We start from the raw sequence: 7,094 nt of genomic DNA, 5'->3' as shown, positions 1-7,094 counted from the left end.
CTGAAAGACAAAACACCACACATCAACAACAGTGAATGTATGCCTTCCCTATGACACACACAAGTGGGACAAACTGCCCTCAAGCCTGAGGGGGAAGCCAGTGTCTGGAAACAATTAGCAGGGCAGATTTTCTTACCACAGGGCCCACAAATCTAGTTTTCTAACGACATGGTTTAACTCTTTGTGAAGAATTTCCTAAGTAAGACAGCTGTGGTAGCTTGCCTGGGAATAAGACAGGAAGTATACAGGCTTAATGCAGAAAATGCTACTTTCAGTGTATGGATTATTATCATTTATTTTCACAATTTTTTGTTTTGTTTTTGGAGACAGGATTTCTCTGTGCAGCCCTGGCTGTCCTAGAACTAACTCTGTAGGACCAGGATGACCTCAGACTCAGAGAACCACCTGCCTCTGCCTCCTGAGTGCTGGGATTAAAGGCGTGCGCCACCACCGCCTAGCTAATTTTCACTCTTAATTCTGCCGAACTACAGATGAACTGTTTAAACTAATTACTCATCTTAATTCTATGAACAGAACAGAAGTGAGATGGGAAGAAATGGGGTACAGAAACTACTCCATAATAGAAGAGGATGGATTTCTGTTGTATGCTGAATCAATTTGTTTGGATGAAATATTGCAAGTCAATTTCATTTCCAAACTAAGCCTCCTTCCCCAGAGTGGTCACAGGCTATATACCAAGGCATATGCGAAGTACTGTGGAACTAAAAAGAAGAAAATTATTCATTTTATTGGAGAAGGTTATATGGGGTTCTAGAGGTAAAGTGACATCAGCACCGAGCCCACAGATGACCGTGTAGCCACAGGGGGCTCCAGCGCAAAGCTTCTCCAAGGGTCAACCAAGTTGGAAGATACTCCATAAGATGTCATAGTGACTTTAGAAGGTAAGCCATAGCTGGAGAGGGAGAGTGGTGGTCTACCTGAAAAAGTGACCCAAGGGGCCAGAACACTGGAACCTTTTGACACCACAAGAGGGTTTGCTTATCTGGCTCTGCTTTTTGGTAAACTCACAGAAAGTTCAGTCAAACAACTTGTTATGTTCATTTGCATCTTAGGATTGTGTCATTCACGTCTGTTATTTCCATGTCTTGCTTCCTACAATTTCTCTGGTGTCCCTGAGCACTACTGTTTTGAACATTGCCTACACCAAGTTCTCTAGACTATTTCCCAAACCAAGGGTCACATTTCCATTCCTATCCTATCAAAACCCTCAGAAACATTCGTCACTTCCTTCTTGAAACAGTGACTCAGGAGTTCTTTGTCATACAGGAGAAGAGTAAACCCCACAGGATCTTAGTGTAGAACTAGGCTCTTGTAACAATGACGGCTCAAAATGAGAGAAAACAGCTTGTCAGCGTGTGCATTCCATATATACATAGAAACGCCAAGGGAATGGACAGTTCCTAAAGAAATGGTTTTAAATTGGATTTCATAGGATTCAATGAAGAACAATGAATTCTAGACAAGTGATAAGACAAAGGAATGAACTTGTTAGTCCCCAAGGACAGCAGCTTAAATGGCAGATGGCAACTGGTTGGTACAGGTTGTTACTATAGATTCAAGTCCAAGCCTAGTGCAAAGTTAGCTGTCCTCTAATGGTTATTATTTGTTCTCCCTAGTGTGTGTACGAAACTTTTTTGTTTGCTTTTGCAAATCTGTGTTACACTTTTAGAAAAGCAAAACAGGAGTCAGAGATTTTCTTTTCCTCTTGCCTTCCATATTTCCTAGAGGTGTCACCAGGCACGGCAGTTGGCATTCTCTTGACCTTTCTTTTTGCCGTTAACCAGCTTCTTTTGCATGGTCCTCCTCACCCATATGTGTGAGGGATTTGGCCTGCGACTCTCTTTATTATCCCTACACCCTCCTTTCAGTGTCTCAGCCCTGTTTGAGGGCATAAATGGCCATCTAAATAAGATAATAAATTGAACATGGTGGCATATGCCTATAATCCCAACATTCAGAAAGCTGAAGCAGAAGGTTGGAGAAGTTCAAAGACAGCCTGGGCTACATAACAAGTTCAAGGACAGCCTTGAACCATCTCAAAAATAAAATATAAACCTATAAATAAGTACACTAATGAGATATAGATTTGTATTTAAGGTTCCTGTCCCTCTGTGCTATAATCTCCTATATCCAACTACCTCTCTGATGCCTCTAATAGCAAATTTCATAGAAATTACAAACTGAAGAAATCTGAAATCAAATTTCTGATTCCTTCTAGTCCTATCTAAATCTTTCCAGTCCCATCACATGAGAGATCTCATTGATCTTGTTGTTCAAGCCAGGAAGTGCAGTGCTATCCTTTGTTTTTCTTTATTGTTCACTCTGTTTACAGCACATTGCCAAGACTTACTATTTATGCCTCCTAAGTGTATCTGACTCTGTTTTATCCCCATGTCCATTCTTTTCAGGACATCATAATCTCCTCTACAAACCAGAGCAATAGCTTCTTCTCCCCTTGCTTTACTGCTTCCTCTTGGCCTCTCTCTAGTCACCCACATAGTAGCCAAATTATCCTTATTCTTTAAAGTCCTCCAGTTTTAAAAATGGAAGTAAAATTCTTTAAAATAGAAATCAGATGAGATCACTCTCCCATTTAAAATTATCCAAGAGCTTTCTACTGTCTTGAGGGGCGCAGGGAAAGAAACTCTTTTACTATAGTACATAAGAACCGTGAATAAACTGTAATATGATGTCCTTATTCTCCATTCTCTATAAATCTTCCACACACTGCTGTATTCCAGACTCAGAGACATCCTTTCAGTTCCTCGAACAATCCCTGGGGTTGTTGTGTCTCAAGATCTTGAGAACATTAGGTAGATCCTGAAGGTGTAAGATTTTCACTAAGCCTTGGGAAAATAAGAGGTTTTTTATTTTCTTCTTAGCACACAACTTCTCCAAGATTCTAGCCAGAAGACACATCATAAAATGTAACATAAATGTGACTTTAGAAATGAAGCCAGAACATCTCAGATGATCTCCTTTCCATTCTTCTTTTTTTAATTATCTTTTTATGTGTATTTTACCTGCATGTACATCTGTGTGTCATATGTGTGCTTGGTGTCCAAGGAGGCCAAAAGAGTTATTGGATCCCCTGGAACTATAATTACAGATGATTGAGTGAGCTGCCATGTGGATGCTGAGAATCTGATCCTCTAGAACACTGGTCTTTAGGAAGAGCAGCTGCTCCTCTTAACAACTGATCTATCTCTCCAGCCCCTCCCTCCATTTTTATCATGATCCCCATTCTCCTAGTCTATGATTAAATGTTATCTCTTCAGAGAAGTGGCACCCAACATGGAGCCCAAATTTCCACATAGAGCCTAAGAAAGATGAAACAACAACAACAACAAAAAAAAAAAAATCTTGCTCTGAAAGAGGTACTGCTGTGCAGCAGAGCCCTTGAGCAGCCAGCAAGTTTAATAGAAATAGAAAGCGAAATGAAAACACCAACAGTACAGGCACCAACCTCCTAGAGCTGGGGAGGTTAAACACAGCTCTTGGGCAGGCCCATGTGCTTAATGGTTGGCTCTCAAGGACCCAAGGAGGGGGCAGACCCAACTGCCAAAGTCACATGGCAGAGGACCTAGCTGCCACTTAGCAGTTTAAGGTTTGGCTCAGACAGTCAGAGAATGCTACAGGTACACAATAAAACAGGTCTGGGGGGGGGGGACTTTAAATAGGTTACAGTGTGCATAGGTGCTTACGGAAAAAAAATGGGCAAAGACAGTCATAGGAAAAAACAAACAGTTTAAAAATAATTAAGTAAAGTCTTTAAAGAAAGAGTAAAATAATAGGAAAAGAATAAGCCACATAAAGATGGGAAATACACAGGGAGTCTGGATCCTGTATGGTGCTTTGTTGACTTTGAATTTTGTGAATGCTGATGAGCAAATGGCAGCTGCTGAGAGACATGGGATTGTAAAAGGAATTGCTGAATTAAACCATCCTAGATACTTTAGGGACTTCTTAACATTAAAGTGGAGTTTAGAAAATGTATTGTGTTGGGAGAGAGGTTATGCTTTTGTTTCTACAGGAAATGAAGGACTGTGGATTCTTCAAAATTAAGAGACCAGATTTGATTGGGGGAGATCCCCTTGAAAATCTTGAAATAAACCTAGAAAAACTACAAGACAGGTGACATATATGCTGATCCCTTGGCATGGGAACAGCTGTAAGACTGGATGAAACATGACAAATCTTGTTGGTTATAGAATCCTCATGACTTATTATTATATGCCACCCTTTCATATGGCATTGGATAGAGGTTTAGTTATACAGCCCAAACAAACTTATAAAGTTTACAGGTGTCTTTTTACCTGCTCAAACATAAAACAAAAAATTATCTTGGGCTGTCTTGTGTACAATGCACAGTTCATACTTGTGTTAATGCAGATATGTATGTTACCTTTGAAAGTGTGTGTGTTTTCAGAGCAAGAGGACCAGACACCAATGAAAATGTATGGCCCAGGTGATCCATCCTTTCAGAGTGCCTTTGTTGCAGTTTCTTCAAAGTTCTGTGTTCAGAAAAACTTCAGGGGTGCTAGCTGAGACGGTCTAGCCTCACAGACTACTCTAGCCAGGATTTCAAATAAGCCTCACACTTTCTCATTACACAGAGACTGGACAACAAATGTTATAGCTAGTTTTCTTAGGACTTGACCATTATCTCAATTTTCTCAGTGTCCCATAGGCATTTTTTTCACCCCCAGACAACAGGAAGTAGTCTAGAGAACACAACGCCCACATTCCCAAGAGGTGGGGTGGCTGGTTTTTGGTCATTCAGTGGGTTATGGATATTTGTCATCATTTACTGTGGATACAGGAATATAGGATAAAAAGATAACTATTCATCTCGAATATCATACATTGGTATGGATTTTTGTATATTGATACAAATTTAAGGTTATTTTCGTTACACTGTATATGTTTCTACTCTTGTTTAAGGTATTGTACCTATGCAGCTCATTTAAAAATGTAATATAAAGTTCTAGTCATTGAAAGCTATTATTACAAACTGTTTAGGATAATTTAAAAATGCAAGTTAATAGTCATCTATAACAATCAAACTTGTAGTCATGTTAGGTATGTTTTCAAGGTTAAACATATATTTTAGATAGATAGGTGATATTCAAATACTCCACGAGACTACAGAATATGGTATTTAAGATGTTTAATAGCCTAAGGATTTTCATGACAGTGAGACATGTCTGTTCCTGGCAGCACCAATTTACTTCATAAAAGGATGATGGGAGTTGAAGAATATGGAGTTCACTTTCATTGTGGCAAATATAGTTATTTGGACAAGAAACTGCCCTTGCCTCCACTGCTGAAATACACTGTACAAATTGGACAAGCAGGACACAAAGGAAAAAGACTGCTGAACTTTGCCAAGACAAGATGCAACAGTCTTTCAAAATTCCTGCTTCACAGAAAAGTCTGTCAGATATTCTAGGTCCATAGGCCAAAGATGGATGCCCCAGTGTTGCAGAGAAATCTTGGATGGCTGTTCAGGCAGCTAACTACTTCTGTCATTTCTATAGTTTTGGAAGTTGTTTGTTCTGCACTTCCTATTTACTCAGTTAACATTATATCTTTCTTGAGTCTCTGATGGAGTTGAAGATGAGATAGTTACAATTATAATTTTTCTTGTCACCAAATTCAGAAAAGAAACTTACATAAGAGATGTAAAGTTTATAAGGTTGAAACCATAAAAGCTTAAATTGTTTATCTAAAAAAATGTTTTGAGGTCTAAAAAGATAATTTGGAGTTGGTAATACAAGTTAAGATAGAAAGTAAATTAGGTACAAAACTTTGGACTCACCAAGCAAGATAGGGTAGATAATGGAGTATTTTCTCTAAATTCAACAAATGCAAATGAACTGGATATTGTAAAAGTAATTCTTACCTGATAATTATTCTTACTGTATATAGTCTTACTATGATAAAGCTAAAGCTTTTTATTTAGACAAAAAGGGAGAAATGTGAAATGTTTAACTGTGCAAACATGTGTTGCATTTGTTTTTATTACAGAATATTTATTTAACTATGTAAAGATGTGTTGCGTTTGTTTGATTATGTGAAGATGCGTTGCTGTTTTACCTTGCCTGCCTAAGGTACCTGATTGATGTAATAAAAAGCTGAATAGCCTATAGTGAGGGAGGAGGTATAGGAGGGACTTCCAGGAAGGGAGAGTAAAAAGGCTCAGAAAGAAAGAAAAAGAGATGCCAGGGAGACACCAGGGGCCAGCCAGACACAGAGGAAGCAGGAAAGTAGGATATACAGAATAATAAAAGAAAGGTAAAAAGCCTGAGGCAAAACATAGATGAATACAAACAGGTTAAATTAAGTTAAAAGAGCTAGTAGGACAAGCTGAAGGGAAGGCCAAGCATTCATAATTAATAATAAGTCTCCATGTCTTTATTTGGGAGCTAGTTGGTGGCCCAAGAAAATTTCAACTACAGAGAAGTATTCTTATAATCATTCCAGCCAACCACCTAGTAGTTAGTATCTTCTTCAACCAATAGAATCTACTTCTGCAAGATTTTCAAAACAAGATATACAGACATAGATACATTTACCAATATAAGCAATGCTTAGTTTAAATTCAGGTTCACTCATGTATATAAATATTTGTTAAATTAATGGACAAAAGGGTTGTTGTGAAAAGCAAAAGTCGTACCCATTCTGGTAGACCAAACAACTCTATACTGATGATGCTTTTGAAGTCCAAGAAGGAAATGAGGTAATGCATACAAAGTGGGAATCCTGATGCTCAGCACAATGTAAGCTCCATAAATGGTATCACATATGGGTGGATGGAGATATATATATATCTCACAGTGCTTGGAACTAGAGGGACCAGATAAGGTATGAGATTACAGCAAGCAGGAAAGAGGGGAATAGGAAATTTCCTTCTCTCCTAAATCCCTTTTCTCATAGCACAATTCCCTTGGCAGAGTTAAAGCTACAGCACTCCAAGGATAGGGTAAGAGACATTGTTCCCCCTTTGAGGCTAAAACTAATTCCTTTCCTACAAAACAATCCAATCTTCAGTTTAGCTCAGCTAGAATCCA

General features: G+C 38.6%; 1 protein-coding gene across 13 annotated transcripts in view; it reads right to left on the bottom strand.

The window, feature by feature from the left end:
• The window catches only part of LOC102915851 (protocadherin alpha-C2), a 261,085-nt gene that overhangs the window by 2,718 nt on the left and 251,273 nt on the right, over positions 1–7,094 (bottom strand). The gene's annotated exons all lie outside the window — the stretch shown is intronic.

The sequence above is a fragment of the Peromyscus maniculatus genome, chromosome 19 (assembly GCF_049852395.1).
Source record: "Peromyscus maniculatus bairdii isolate BWxNUB_F1_BW_parent chromosome 19, HU_Pman_BW_mat_3.1, whole genome shotgun sequence".
Taxonomy (NCBI): Eukaryota; Metazoa; Chordata; class Mammalia; order Rodentia; family Cricetidae; genus Peromyscus; species Peromyscus maniculatus.
The sequence above is the reverse complement of the archived record's forward strand: the minus strand, read 5'-3'. Positions and strand labels throughout refer to the sequence as shown.